Source organism: Meles meles, chromosome 7 (genome assembly GCF_922984935.1).
Source record: "Meles meles chromosome 7, mMelMel3.1 paternal haplotype, whole genome shotgun sequence".
NCBI lineage: Eukaryota > Metazoa > Chordata > Mammalia > Carnivora > Mustelidae > Meles > Meles meles.
In genome coordinates, this window is record NC_060072.1 from 48829155 (window position 1) to 48845313 (window position 16159).

General features: G+C 38.8%; 1 long non-coding RNA gene across 4 annotated transcripts in view; it reads right to left on the bottom strand.

Moving 5' to 3' along the window:
• The window catches only part of LOC123945751, a 177283-nt gene that overhangs the window by 21227 nt on the left and 139897 nt on the right, over positions 1-16159 (bottom strand). For 3 of the 4 annotated variants that reach the window (XR_006819495.1, XR_006819496.1, XR_006819498.1), the window contains exons 5-6: positions 6902-7034; positions 2169-2250 (exon numbers count right to left, since the gene is read on the bottom strand). This is a non-coding gene — a long non-coding RNA (uncharacterized LOC123945751). The remainder of the gene's footprint in view (positions 1-2168; positions 2251-6901; positions 7035-16159) is intronic. The other variant, XR_006819497.1, reaches the window with a different exon arrangement.

Below are 16159 nucleotides of genomic sequence, written 5' to 3' on the forward strand. Positions count from 1 at the left end.
GCCCTCAAAGGAGAAACTCACATTGTTCAGAATCCTAAGTGCTACAGAACGGTGGCTTTGGTATAGTTAAATACCACACGTTTGCTTTGTAAAACCACCAACAAATGACTTTAGCACATTAACCCTGAAAGTCAGCATGACTCTTTTGTCTCTAATAATGAGGACTAAGCAAAAGAAGAGTATTTTCTCTGATGTGACATTCTTGTGGTCATAATTTTAATAAGATACTCTCTGTGAAATTTGACTCTGATGATGTTCCTCAGGCCTTGGAGAAGCTGACTCATTCTTTGTGGGTGAACTCAAATGTCACCTCCGCTGTGAACTAGTCCCTAACACCTCAAAAAAAATGACTTGCTCCCATGGAACTTGGTACGTGCCTCTGTTATGGCACCATTATCACCCAGTGTGCTAGCTATGCTTGTGTTTGTTTACCCAGTGAATCATGAGTTCCTTGGGTGTAGGATGGTTTTTGGCACAGGAGGCAATTAATAGATAATTGTGGAATTAAAGAAAGTATCTAACGTCACTGATATGTTCAAGATATAGATACAATTACACACTTGTACCAACAAACAGAAAACAAAATGTTCAAGGGGTTATTGCCATCCAGACATAGAATTTTTTAAAAAAGTATTTTAGGACGTTGTCATCTTAAAATCTCCTTAACTGGAGAGATTCAAGAAAGGTCAACAATATTCTGAGATGAATGGCTGAATTAATGAATGAAAGAAGATTTTTCTGTTAATGTGTGCTCAACTTCCACCTATATTTAAAGCTAGAACCCAGGAGAAGAGAAGGGGTTGGGCTTGATATTTATTGAGTGATTTCTGTCTACTAGGTTCCACAGTTGGAGGTTACTGATATATGATTCACTATAGGTGCCACCACCCTATTGACTGAGTCTTATTAACTCCTTTTGTCAAATGGGGAAAACTTTTGTCAAATGGGAGGTTCAGCAATGTGAACACAGTCATTCCATCTGCTAAGTGGCTGAATCCGAATTTGAACCCAAATCTGAAAAGAATTCTTAGTATATGTCTCTATGTGTTTAAAAAAGGGAAGATTTCAACAGTTATTAAGATAATTCAGATTAACACTTAACGTGTAGCCTACACTTTCCCCTCTTAAACAAATATCTAAGGAAAAGGTTTGGGGGAAGGGCTGGAAGTGGGTTATTGGTGGGGGGAGGTAAGCAAGTGGACTCAGAGTCAGAAATCTGGGAGAGAGCCTGCTCTATCATGTTCTAGTTATTTAACTTCCTTGAGCCTCAGTTTCTTTAACTATAAAAAGTGGAAATGGTTGGAGGGGAATAATTATCATTTGTATATGACAAGATGTTTTAAGAATAAAATGGGAGACTGCACTAAGCAACTAGCCAAGTACCTGGCACTTGGCACTAGGGTTCAGTACATTTTTATCATAATTACCCAAATGTTCTATGCTTATTGCCCAAAGTCAACAAATAGTTGCTCATCTCTCTATTGAATGTTGAGTAGATACAATCTTAGAATAAATGGAAGAGAAGCCCACTGAATGACCTTTCCCCTGTGACCTGCAGCCAAAGTGAATATTTTAATGGGAGTTTGGTTCCTGGTTCTGCTTGGTCATCTTGGCAAGACAGGTCACTCTGTTTCTCTGAACACAGTTTTCTTACCTGCAGAATGGCAATCAAAACTACACCTATCTTACCAAACTCTTGCCAGGCTTACTTGCAAGTGCTAAGATAAGAAGCACATGAAAGGGCATCTAACCTGGTCTAAGAAGAGCCAGGAGAGTTTTCTTCAAGGGAGTGAAGTCCAAATGGACACCTAACAAAGAAAAGAGCCTAGTAAATCATTATACACCTTTCTGCCAATAATAATTGCATTATCATTTTAGTAATGTAAGATCTTCCTTGACTTATGACAGGCTTTCATCCCAATAAACCCATCATCAGCTGAAAATGTCTTAAGCCAAAAAGCATTTAATACATCTAACATACTGCACATCACTGTTTAGTCTAGCCTGCCTCGAATGTGCTCAGAACACTTACGTTAGCCTACGGTTGGGCAAAGTCATCTCACCCAAGGCCTATTTTATAAGAAAATGTTGACTGTCTCATGAAATTTATGAAATACTGTCCTGAAAGACAGAATGGTCGTACATGTACAGAAGGCTTGCAAACATACCAGTTGCTGACCCTCACGATGGTGTAGCTGGCTTGGGCGCTGCCCGCTATTATGAGACCATGTTGCATCACATACCACTTGCCTAGGAAAACATTGAAATTCAAAATTTAAAGTAGAGTTCCTACTAAATGCATATTGCTTTCACACCATTATAAAGACAAAAAATCATAAGTTGACCAATGTCTATATAACTGATACCTAAATTTATTTCAGACTATGTTCTACTGGTTTAACTTTCTGACATAACCTTTGAATTTCATTAAGTTTTTAGGGGGAGGAATGCTGTGATTTTTAATCTATTTTAATTAATTAATTAGTTAATTTTTAGTGGATGACAATTATCTCCAAAATTTGGTCTATCATTTTCCTAAAGACATTTCTGGAAGAACTCAGTATTTGCAATGTCCTGAATCATTGGTTGTATAAAGTGAGAACTAAAAGAAATATCGACTGTGTAACTCTTGAACCAAAGGAAATATAGACTGTGTAACTCTTTCTGGTTTTCATAATGAATGGAATAAGTCCATGAACTGTGTGTTTGTGTATGTGTGTGTGTGTGTGTGTATAAAAATGTGTATACATCTTGGATTTGATCCTGAGTTATTCCTTCGGTATAAATAGGACACTGAAAGGCACATTAACTTTTCCAGGTCATGAGGGTTTTCATTAGAATGCTGGACTATTAATAGTTACCTAGTGGTGGAGAGGAAATGATGTTCCATTCCTTCTCCTCCCCAGAGGGCTTAGCATACCAGAGATCAACACTGATTTGCAAGTGTCTGGTTCATAGTGTGCTGGTATTATTTGTAAAGTCAAATTTTGGATGAACATTTTTCAATGAAAAAAAATCAATAAGGGTGTCTTCACGAACATTCTGTTTCCTAAGGAAAATTATTCTACATGGAATTTACCTAGTGCACCGCATAAGAATTCTTAGCACAGAATATCCAGTACGGTGTAAAAATTTATTTCCCTTGAGTTGCTTAAATGTCATGGTGTTTGGTACAAATAAGGAAATAACTCCTTGTGCAAATAATCTTGCCTACGCTTCTCTGCTATGGTCTCATACATAAGGGTGCCATCTACATAGAAAAGGATAACTGAGTTATTACCTAGTGAACACAAACAACAGAGGTTGCCACAAGAGATAATTCAGAAACCTTTATTTTGTTTTGTTTTTCAGTAAAACAAGATTATCTGCCCAAAGAATCTAGAAAATTACCTGTACTATTTCCAACTGATTTTGTCTGAATTATTTCTGTGAGACCCGTTGAATAGGCCACATTGGGATGAAGAGGACTTGTTAGAATAATAAGATCTGTCACATGGCTAGTATTATCAGGTTTTTACTAGACTATAAGCTGCTTGAGGGCACAATCTGTATCATATTTCTCTTTGGATCTCTCCTGGGTCTTGAAGGTAGTAGGCATTGTTTAACCAGTTATTGAATTGATTTAAATTCATTTTACTATGAAAATAATTTCTGAGCCCCCCAAGAATCAGACAGTATTTGAAAAATATATTCCTCAATGCTCTTTTTAAATTACATCTGGTTTAGTTTCCCATTGGAATCTACGTATGTATGGAAACATAAGTGTATTATTTGTGGAAATTCTGGATTTTCACAAGGAAAGCAGCATCAAAAACTGGGTAACATTTGGCAAATATGGGTAAAATTGATACAGACATGTCTGGCCTAGCAGAATTCATATAGATTAAGAGTTTTTGAAAAAACAAAAACAAAAACAAACAAACCATTTTCTATATACTATAGAATATTATACAGTACAGGCTTTTTATATATTATATAGTATTATATTATAGTATTTTATATATAGAATATTATATATATAGAATATTTATATTATATATTATAAATTATATATATTATATATGTATATATATACACATATATGTATTATATATATAGAATATTATATAGTACAGGCTATAGTACATTATACAATTTGTCTTACTTTTCTATTTTGACGGTGTTATTATTAGATAAGCCTGAAAATCAGGTGAGGTGATGCTTGTGTGTTTGTGCATGTATGTATGTAAACAAGAGATAAATGAAATTTCATCTCAATAAGATGAGTCTGGCATAGAATGATGATAATGGCTATTAATTGAGAGTCCAACATGTATCAGGTCACCTTTTTTTTTTTTAATTTTAAAAAGATTTTATCAATTGCTTTCTTATACACGAAGAATGAAAATACAGAAAGGGAAATTAGAGAATTGATTCCATTTACTATAGCACTAAGAACCATAAGATACCTGGGAATAAACCTAACCAAAGAGGTAAAGCATCTGTACTCGAGGAACTACAGAACACTTATGAAAGAAATTGAAGAAGGCACAAAAAGATGGAAGACCATTTCATACTCATGGATAGGAAGAATAAACATTGTTAAAATGTCTATACTGCCTGGAGCAATCTATACTTTCAATGCCATCCCATTCAAAATTCCACCAACATTTTTCAAAGAGCTGGAACAAACAATCCTAAAATTTGTATGGAACCAGAAAAGACCCCGCATTGCTAAAGAAATGTTGAAAAAGAAAAACGAAAGTGGGGGCATCACGTTGCCTGACTTCAAGCTTTACTACAAAGCTGTGATCACCAAGACAGCATGGTACTGGCACAAAAACAGACACATAGACCAGTGGAACAGAGTAGAGAGTCCAGATATGGACCTGCAACTCTATGGTCAAATAATCTTCGACAAAGCAGGAAAAAATATCCAGTGAAAAAGACACAGTCTCTTCAATAAATGGTGCTGGGAAAATTGGACAGCTATGTATAGAAGAATGAAACTTGAGACACCATACACAAAGATAAACTGGAAATGGATAAAAGACCTCAACATGAGGCAGGAATCTATCAAAATCCTAGAGGAGAACATAGGCAGTAACCTCTTCGACACCGGCCACAGCACTTCTTTCAAGACATGTCTCCAAAGGCAAAGGAAACAAAAGCGAAAATGAACTTTTGGGACTTCATCAAGATCAAAAGTTTCTGCACAACAGAAGAAACAGTCAACAAAACAAAGAGGAAACCCACGGAATGGGAGAAGATATTCACAAATGACACTACAGACAAAGGGCTGATATCCAAGATCTATAAAGAACTCCTCAAACTCAACACTCAAAAAACAAGTAATCACATCAAAAAATGGGCAGAAGCAATGAACAGACACTTCTCCAAAGAAGACATACAAATGGCTAAAAGACACATGAAAAAATATTCATCATCTGCAGCCATTAGGGAGCACCAAATCAAAACCACATTGAAATACCACCTTACACCAGTCAGAATGGCCCAAATCAACAAGACAGTAAACAACAAATGTTAGGGAGGATGTGGAGAAGAGGGAACCCTCTTTATGCTGTTGGTTGGGAATGCACATTGGTGCAGCCACTTTGGAAAACAGTGTGGAGATTCCTTAAGAAATTAAAAGTAGAGCTTCCCCACGACCCTGCCATTGCACTACTAGGTATTTACCCCAAAGATACTGATGTATCTTTGAAGAGAAGGGCTATCTGTACTCCAATGTTCATAGCAGCAATGGCCACAGTCACCAAACTGTGGAAAGAACCAAGATGTGGGGCGCCTGGGTGGCTCAGTGGGTTAAAGCCTCTGCCTTTGGCTCAGGTCATGATCCCAGGGTCCTGGGATCGAGCCCCGCATCGGGTTCTCTGCTCCGCGGGGAGCCTGCTTCCTCCTCTCTCTCTGCCTGCCTCACTGCCTAGTTGTGATTTCTCTCTGTCAAATAAATTAAAAAAAAAAAAGAACCAAGATGCACTTCAATGGACGAATGGATAAAGAAGATATAGTCCATATATACAATGGAGTATTATTATGTCTCTATCAGAAAGGATGAATACCCAACTTTTGTATCAACATGGATGGGACTGGAAGAGATTATGCTGAATGAAATAAGTCAAGCAGAGGGAGTCAAGTATCATATGGTTTCACTTGCTTGTGGAGCATAAGGAATAACGTGGAGGACATGGGGAGATGGAGAGGAGAAGTGAGTTGTGGGAAATCAGAGGAGGAGACAAACCATGAGAGACTGGACTCTGAGAAACAAACTGAGGGTTTTAGAGGGGAGGGGGTAGGGGGATGGGTGAGCCTGGTGGTGGGTATTATGAAGGGCACGTATGGCATGGAGCATTGGGAGTGGTGCTAAACAGTGAATGCTGGAACACTGAAAAGAAGAAAAATAAGATAAAATGGAAAAACATTTCAAAAAAAGATTTTATTTATTTATTTGAGAGATAAAGATGGCGAGAGAGAGCACAAGGAGGGGGAGCAGCAGGCAGAGGGAGAAGGAAGCTCCCCTCTGAGCAGGGACCCCAGTGTGGGACTCAATCCACGAGTCTGGGATCATGCCCTGAGCTGAAGGCAGACACTTAACCGACTGAGCCACCCAGGTGCCCAGTCACCTTTAAATACAACAATATATTTAATGTATAAAAAAACCCCTAGGAATTAACTGTTATTTCCTTTTTAAGGTTAATAAACTGATGTTCAGATCTGTTTAATACCTTGCTCAAGCTCATATAGTAAGTGGCAGAGCTGAGATTCAAACCCGAAACTGACTAGGAAATTGGTCTTCTTCCCACGTATTGTGCTTGACACAGGAGGCACCTACACATGGTGATTCTTAACAGTGTCAAAACATCTTTTTCTTTGGGAACAACCCTTGTTCCCAGGTAATTATTACCTGTAGAGTCTTTCTTTGAGGCTTACAGCTAGATTAAGGCTTTGTCGAAGGAGAGCAATAAAATCGTCCAATTGCAGCTTCTAGCACTGCCAACATTTCCTGGGAAGTCAGTAACTGGACAAAAGTGAGTCACCTTGAATAAAAGAAAAAGAGCGAAGTGAGAGGGCGTTTAATGCTTTGTCTCTTTTTAATACAGCAAATTAAACAATTTGAATTCTGAGTAGAAAGAAACAAGTGAGATGTTATGTCACTTTTCAAACCATGTTGGATTAATATCCCAGCATCTTCCCCGTCAGGTGATTGTGAACGAGCAGCAGCATCACAAAGCTGCAGGTGGAAGAGGCTGAGAACGAGCCTGCATTGTATTGGCTGGTAAGGGGGCCTCAGTGATATTTTGACTGGGGAGGAGAAGGGTGATATTAGAGAAAATTAGCTGGTTTGTCCTCAATCTCCTTTCCTATGCATACGGGACAACGATAAAGTTAAAGTGTTAAAACTGAAAATCAATTTATCTGTCTGACTTTTTTGTTCAAGTGCTGTGGTGCTCAGCCACCAGGAAGCCCAGGTCTGCTGAGATGGGCAACTAAATACCTAAATCCTCTTGTTGTGATATGTGCTAGGTGAAGCAAGGCACTGCTCTCATGCAGCTTATAAGACATAACGATTTCATATAATGGTATGTGAGGACTTTTTTTTTTCAAACGATTTTATTTATTTGAGAGAGAGAGAGAGAGAAAGAGTGAACACAGAGGGAGAGTAAGAGGGAGAAGCAGACGCCCTGCTGAGCAGAGAGCCCGATGCTGGGCTCCATGCCAGGAACCTGGGATCTTGACCCGAGCTGAAGGCAGATGCTTAACCCACTGTGTCACCCAGGCTCCCCACGTGAGGACTTTTAAAAATATCAGAGTCAAAGAAAATTAAGCAACTCAAAGGGAGAAAAATTGCCTCCAGAAGGCCCTGGGAACTAGCCCAAGGCTGGGAGTGTTCAGGGGAACTGTGGGAAGACAAGATAATAGAAAGAAAAACTAGGGCCCCAATGCAGTTTCAGCTACTCGAAGGTAATGGCATTGGTTGGAGATGGCTCCTGTATTGTGAAACAGGAGAGAATGCCTAGGCATTAACTCTCTGGAAACTGCTTGGTTCAATGCAAACTCTCTTTTGTTCACTGGTGACTTGAGGCAAGGGTCTATGAACTCTCGCAGCCAATCACATTCACTTTCTGTGAAGAGTATTTTTTAATAATTAGAAAATATATATTTCATTTATTTATGTTATTGAGGTGAAAGTTACATGAAATTAGCCATTTCAAAGTGAAAATTTCAGCAGCATTTACCATATTCACCATGTTGTGCAACTGTCACTTCTGTTTGGTTCCATAACATTTTTGTCACCCCAAAAGGGAACTTCATACCTATTAAGTAATTTTTGCTCATTCTCCCACCTCCCTGTCTCTGCTAACTACCAATCTTTGCTCAGCCTCTACTGTTCTGGTTATTTATTTATTTATTAAAAGATTTTATTTATTTATTTGACAGAGATCACAAGTAGGCAGAGAGGCAGGCAGAGAGAAGGGGGGGAAGCAGGCTCCCCACCAAGCAGAGAGCCTGATGCAGGGCTTGATCCCAGGACCCTGAGATCATGACCTGGGCTGAAGGCAGAGGCTTAACCCACTGAGACACCCAGGCGCCCCTGTTCTGGTTATTTATTATAAATGGAATCATAATCTTTTTTTTTTTTTCTTTTTTCTTTTTTATTGTTTTTTTTTCCCTTTTTATTAATTTTTTCAGCGTAACAGTATTCATTCTTTTTGCACAACACCCAGTGCTCCATGCAAAACGTGCGGAATCATAATCTTTTGTGTCTAGCTTCTTTCACGTAACATAACATTTTCCATGTTGGAGTATATATCAGTTTTTCATTTCTTTTTATGGATGAATAATATTCTAGTATATTTTATACTCCACATTTTATCATTATTGATTAATAGATATTGGGCTGTTTCAACCTTTTAGCTCTTATAAATAGAGCTCCTATGAACTTGTATTTTCATAGTCCATTTGAACTGTTGAACAAAATACAGACTGGGTGGCTTATATATATGTGCTGCCGAAGCGAGCACTGGGTGGCTTATAAATATGGAAATTTATTGCTTTCAGTTGTGGAAGTTGGAAGTCTGGGATCAGGGTGTCAGCATGTTTGGGTGAAGGCCCTTTTCTGGCTCAAAGACTTCTTGTATCCTCACATGGTATAAGGGGCTAGGGAACTCTGTGGATCTCTTTTGTAACACTAATCCCATTCACGAGGGCCCCACTGTGATAACTTAATCATTTTCCAAAGGCCCCACCTGCTAACATCATAACACTGGGCATTAGGATTCCAGCATGTGATTTTGGAGAGATACAAACATTCAGACCACACCATGTGTGTACCTGTGCTTGTTTGAACACCTGTTTCCAATCCTTTTGAGTATATACCCAGGAGTAGAATTACTGGGTCATATGCTAATTCTATCTTTAACTTTTTCAGAAACTACCAAACTATTTTTTACATGGGCCAAACGATTTTACACACCCACCAGCAATGAAAACAGTTCCAATTTCTCCACATCTTTGCCAACATTTGTTATTTTCCTTTTTTTTTTTTAAATTATAGCCGTCCCAATGGATACAAACTGGCACCTCATTGTGGTTTGATTTACATTTCCAGAATGATAAGCATTTTTTTCATGGGTTTGTAGGTTATCCGCATATCTCCTCTGGAGAAATGAGAAATGTCTATTCTAGTCTTTTGCCCATGTTTTAATTGTTTTTTTTTTTGTTGTTGTTGAGTTGGCCCCCTAAGTTTTGAGCCATGTAGTCCAGCTTTGTCCGATATAAATCTAATCACCACAGCAGTCTTAACAGTGGGGCATGGGCAGGGGGAAGAGAAAGCAGACAGCGCAATAGAGGTGGAAACTGGGATATGGCTGAAAGGGTGTCACACAGCTTTACCGTCCTTCATAACTTAGACATCACAGTTTGTTTTCCCTGATAACTTTGACTTAGCACTTTGATGGTACCATTTTCTGAATCAGTGACCTCAGCTTCTTTCTCACCACCCTTGTGTAGCTCTGCCGTAAAGCGCTACCATTTTTTAGTGTATGTCACGTACATTATCTTGGTTAACCCTTACAGCTATACCAGGTCGACGTTATTATCCTCATTTTACAGATTAGAAGAATTGAATCTTGGGGAGATGGAGTAATTGTTTCAAGATCATAACTAGAAGGCTGGGGTGCCTGGATGGCTCACTTGGATAAGTCTCTAACTCTTGGTTGTGGTTCAGGTCATGGTTTTGGGGGTCGTGGGATCAAGTCTTTTGTTGGGCTCTGTGCTCAGAGGGGAGTCTGCCTGAGATTCTCTGTTTCCCTCTACCCCTCCCCTCTGCTCATGCACTTGATCTCTCTATAATAAATAAATAAATCTTGAAAAAAAATCACAACTAGCAGGAAACTGAATGAGTAGGAACTTGATTCTCACAAATTCACACCCTTTTCCTCTTACTCCACAGATGGTTCCTCCCTTGCATGAATTATTGTCATAGTCTCCTTGCCTGTCTCCTTTTTTTCCAGTATTCCCTTCCTCATTCAGTCCTCCACACTGTTGACTTGATGATTTTTCTAAAATATAAGGCTTTTCATGCACATCCTTACTGAAGGTCTTTTAATGGTTTGTTGTCCTACAATATTCTCATCTTTCAGGTGCTTTCAGGTGCTGTCCTCATTTGCACCCCATCTTATAGTCATGTCAAACTATTCTTAATTTCTGGAATGGGTCAACCTGTTTCATAACCTTGTGCTCAAAACACAGAGTTCCTGCTGCCTGGAATGCATTAAGGACTCCCCTCCACCCCAGGATTACATTATGAACTTCTGCCTATGCCATAAAAATGCACAAACATTGGCAAATAATTAGAAGAAAGAGAGGAAGCTGTCATTATTTACATATCTCATCTTGACAGCCTGGAATATCCAAGAAAATCAACTAAAAAACTAATAAGACCACTTAGTAGTCAGATACAAGATTAAAAAAAAATCAATCTCTCAATCACCAACAGTAACAATTTAGAAAATGTAATGGAAAGAAGGTTCTCATTCACAGTAGCATCAAAAACAAAAACGGTTTTGGTGGGAATGCAAACTGGTGTAGTCACTCTGGCAAACAGTATGAAGACTCCTCAAAAAGTTAAAAAAGAAAGCTACCCTATCACCCAGCAATGGCACTTACTAGGTATTTACGCAAAGGGTACAAAGATGCTGATTTAAAGGGGCACATGCACCCCAGTGTTTATAGCAGCATTATCAATAATAACCAAATAATGGAAAGAACACAAATGTCCACTGACTGATAAATGGATAAAGAATATATATATATGGGATATTACTCAGCCATTAAAAAGAATGAAATCTTGCCGTTTGCAACAACATGGATGGAATTAGAGTATATTATGCTAAGCGACATAAGTCATGATTTCACTCATGTGTGGCATTTAAGAAACAAAACAGATGAACATATGGGAGGGGGAAAAGAGAGAGAGGGAAACAAATCATGAGACACTCTTAACAATAAGAGAACAAACTGAGGGTTGATGGAGGGAAGGGGGATGGGCTAGATGGGTGATGGGTATTAGGGAGGGTACATGTGATGAGCACTGGGTGTTTATGTAAATGATGAACCACTGAACTCTACTCCTGAAACCAATATTGAACTGTATGTCCACTAACTAGAATTAAAAACAAACTATATAACATAATAAAGTAAAATTAAAAAATTGAAAACAAACTATAAAACACCTAAAAACAAAAATACAAAAAAAAAAAAAAACCCAAAATACGTGAATTCATACTTAAAAAAAACTTTCTGGACTATTATTGAAGGATAGAAAAATAACACCTGAATATGCAGTACAGTCCATGTTTCTGCATAGTGTCACATGGTGAGGAGCCTGAGGTCTGACCACTGGAGTCCAATTCTTTCCTGGGTCATCTCAGAACATTTGCTTCACTCTTCTAAGGTGTGGCTTGCCCTTCCTTCCTTCCTTTCTCTTCATTCTTCCTCCCTCCCTTCCTTCCTCTCTTTTTTAGATTTATTTATTTATTTGCGAGAGAGAGCACAGGTGGGAGGGGCAGAGAGAGAGAGAATCTCAAGCAGACTCTAAGCTGAGTGCAGAGCTCGAGGCGGGGCTGATCCCCTGACCTGTAGATGACGACCAGAGGCAAAACCAAGAGTCAGACGCTCAACTGATTGCACCATCCAGGTGTCCCTAAGGCGTGGCTTTCTTGTTTGTAAAATGAGAGCAATAATATTCGTTAACTCCTGTGTCAAAGATGAGAGTTGAAAAAATGAGCTGACTAAATAAAATGAGCTGTTTAGAGCACTCTACCCAGTGCCAGGCACATAGTAAGTACTTAATAAATTACCTATTACACTAAAGATGTCAATTATCTTTAAGATAATTTATGCATTTAATGCAATTCCCATTGAGCATTTGTTTTGGTTGTGATTTGTAATTTTACCGAGAGCTTTACAGGTATTATTGGTTTTTTTTTTACTTTCTGTTTTTGGAGTCATGTGTCTTCTGAGCTCTGGATGTCTCCCAGCAGAAGTGTTTTGCTTTTGGTTTTGCCTTTGCTTTTGCTGCATATGACCCCATATATTTGTCTCTCTTGCTCTCTCATCCTATCTCCCTTTTTTCCTTTCTTCTTTCCTCTGCTCTTTTCTTCCTTCTTTCCTGCCTCAGGTCACAAAGATACTCTTTTTGTGTTAAATCCTAGAGGTTTTATTGTTTCTCTTTCACACTTAGATCTATAATTCACCTGGAAATCATGCCAATATCGTACTGTCTTAATGTTAAGTCTTGATACCTGGTAGAGTAAGTGTTTCTGTCTTGTTCTTCTTCAAGAATGTTTTGGCTATTTCTGGTCTGTTTCTTTTCCATATAAATTTAGAATCGGCATTTTAATTTCCACTTTAAAAAAGCCACTGGGATTTTGAACTAGAATTGAATGGACTCTATAGATCAATTTGAGGAAAACTGATATCTTTTCAATATTAAGTTTTCCAGTCCTTGACGATGGTACATTCCTCTGTTTATTTCAATCTTCTTTATATTCTTTCAGTAATGTTGTCTAGTTTTCTGTGTGGAGGTATTAATGTTGATTTCTAACCATGGGGTTCCCACAATCCTACATATGGTGCAGGCTTGATATTTCAACTTCACAAGGTGGTATTTTTTTTTTTATCATTTTCCATTTTAATTGGTATTTTCTTACAGGCATCAGAATTCTATCAATGAAATTATATTTGGTATCACTGTGCAGAAGAAACCCCCATACCTGTTTTGCCAGAAGAGAGACACTAACATAAGGTCATAATGCTACTAGTGTTTCTTTTCCTTTTTTTTTTTTAAGATTTTATTTATTTATTTGACAGACAGAGATCCCAAGTAGGCAGAGAGGCAGGCAGAGAGCCCGATGTGGGGCTCGATCCCAACACCCTGGGATCATGACCTAAGCCGAAGGCAGAGGCTTTAACCCACTGAACCATCCAGGCACCCCTCTTTTTTTTAAATTTCTTTTCAGCATAACAGAATTCATTGTTTTTGCACCACACCCACTGCTCCATGCAATACGTGCCCTCCATAATACCCACCACCTGGATCCCCCAACCTCCCACCTCCCACCCCTTCAAAACCCTCAGACTGTTTTTCAGAGTCCATAGTCTCTCATGGTTCACCTCCCCTTCCAATTTCTCTCAACTCCCATCTCCTCTCCATCTCCCTATGTCCTCCATGTTATTTGTATGTTCCACAAATAAGTGAAACCATATGATACTTGACTCTCTCCTTGACTTATTTCACTCAGCATAATCTCTTCCAGTCCCATCCATGTTGATACAAAAGTTGGGTATTCATCCTTTCTGATGGAGGCATAATACTCCATAGTGCATATGGACCACATCTTCCTTATCCATTCATCCGTTGAAGGGCATCTTGGTTCTTTCCACAGGTTGGCGACCGTGGCCATTGCTGCTATAAACATTGGGGTACAGATGGACCTTCTTTTCACTACATCTGTATCTTTGGGGTAAATACCCAGTAGTGCAAAGGCAGGGTCATAGGGAAGCTCTATTTTTAATTTCTTGAGGAATCTCCACACTGTTCTCCAAAGTGGCTGCACCAACTTGCATTCCCACCAACAGTGTAAGAGGGTTCCCCTTTCTCCACATCCTCTCCAACACACGTTGTTTCCTGTCTTGTTAATTTTGGCCATTCTAACTGGTGTAAGGTGATATCTCAATGTGGTTTTAATTTGAATCTCCCTGATGGCTAGTGATGATGGACATTTTTTCATGTGTCTGATAGCCATTTGTATGTCTTCACTGGAGAAGTGTCTGTTCATATCGTCTGCCCATTTTTTGATATGATTATCTGTTTTGTGTGTGTTGAGTTTGAGAAGTTCTTTATAAATCCTGGATATCAACCTTTTGTCTGTACTGTCATTTGCAAATATCATCTCCCATTTCGTGGGTTGCCTCTTTGTTTTGTTGACTGTTTCCTTTGCTGTGCAGAAGCTTTTGATCTTGATGAAGTCCCAAAAGTTCATTTTCACTTTTGTTTCCTTTGCCTTTGGAGACATATCTTGAAAGAAGTTGCTGTGTCTGATATCAAAGAGGTTACTGCCTATGTTCTCCTCTAGGATTCTGATGGATTCCTGTCTCACATTGAGGTCTTTTATCCATTTCGAGTTTATTTTTGTGTATGGTGTAAGAGAATGGTTGAGTTTCATTCTTCTGTACATAGCTGTCCAATTTTCCCAGCTGTGTATTTTTTTCCCACTGTGTATTTTTTCATGCTTTGTAGAAGATTATTTGACCATAGAGTTGAAGGTCCATATCTGGACTCTCTACTCTGTTCCACTGGTCTATGTGTCTGTTTTTATGCAAGGTAGGTGGTATTTTTAATTCTCAGAATGGTTCTGGGTTATGGCAGGCTTATTTATGACTCCTTTGAGTTGACAGATGATGTGTTTCTAATCCTTTTTTTGATGATCATGTGACAATCCCAGTTGCTTGTAGGCACTCAGTTCTTGCTCAAGTCCCCTGCACAACTGAGTTCTCATCCTCTACCCCTGCCTGAATGGGAACCAAAGGCCTTAGACACCTATGCCTCTAATGGAGACTGAGAACCCCATTCCCTATTCTGGCTTTGCTTTCCCTCCACGTTTGTGACACTTATGGGTTTTCCTCTCCCTCTTTTGAGCTGAGTTATGTACTTAAAACATTATTTTTTTTAAAAAAAACATTATTTTGATCAGAGTTGGTTGAGAATTTCTATTGTTTAGAGTGGGAGACAGAGGCTTTGGTGCTGGCTTAGAATTCCATATTCCTGGAAGCCTTTGGCAATACTACCTGTAATCTTGAAAAAGGTCTTGAAATAAGAAAATGAGGTAGATCTAAATATAGTAAATATGAAAAGATGGTTAAGTCATATGACTAAATGAAAAATTGCACAACAATAGACATAGTATAATTTAATTTATTTAAGCACAATGCAAAGCAACCCTCCCTTTAAAATACTTAGAACAGCCACACGAAACTGTTCATTGTGGTTACTCTTAACCACTATGAGTTGGGGTGGAGGGTGGATGGTAGAAGGAAACTTTCAAGGAGTTTTTCGTAACATTTGGTATTTTGCAATTTGTTTATTATGTGTTTACAAGCCATAAAACTTATGTTACTCTTACAATTTAATGGTCCACCATGTCCCACCTCCCAGTTCAGATCCCAAGCCCTTGACAGCCCTTCAGAGCTTTGCTGTCTCCCCACCTCCTTGGCATCTGTGCTCCAGCCACCTGGCTGTCTCTCAGTCTCTCAGTCCTTTGAGAATGCCACTCTCCTCTCTACCTGAAGGTCTCTGCATTTTCCCTTCTGTCTATAATGTTCTAGCCCCTCCTCTTTGACTAGTTACCTAAAACTCATCCTTTAGGGGCTCTCAGATTTTACAACATGTCCAAAGAGCAGCCTTCCCTGAACTTCAGACAAGGTAATCTTCCCTGTTAAACATCTGACACTTCTCTTTTGCAACACTTCCCACAATTTTAATTACATCATTTTGAAAGTAGTTGTTACACTGCTGGACAACTGCAGTAGAATATGAGCTTTGTTTTATCAGGGACTAGGGCTGTCTCATTTGCCAATTATTCCCAGAACCTAGCAGAGC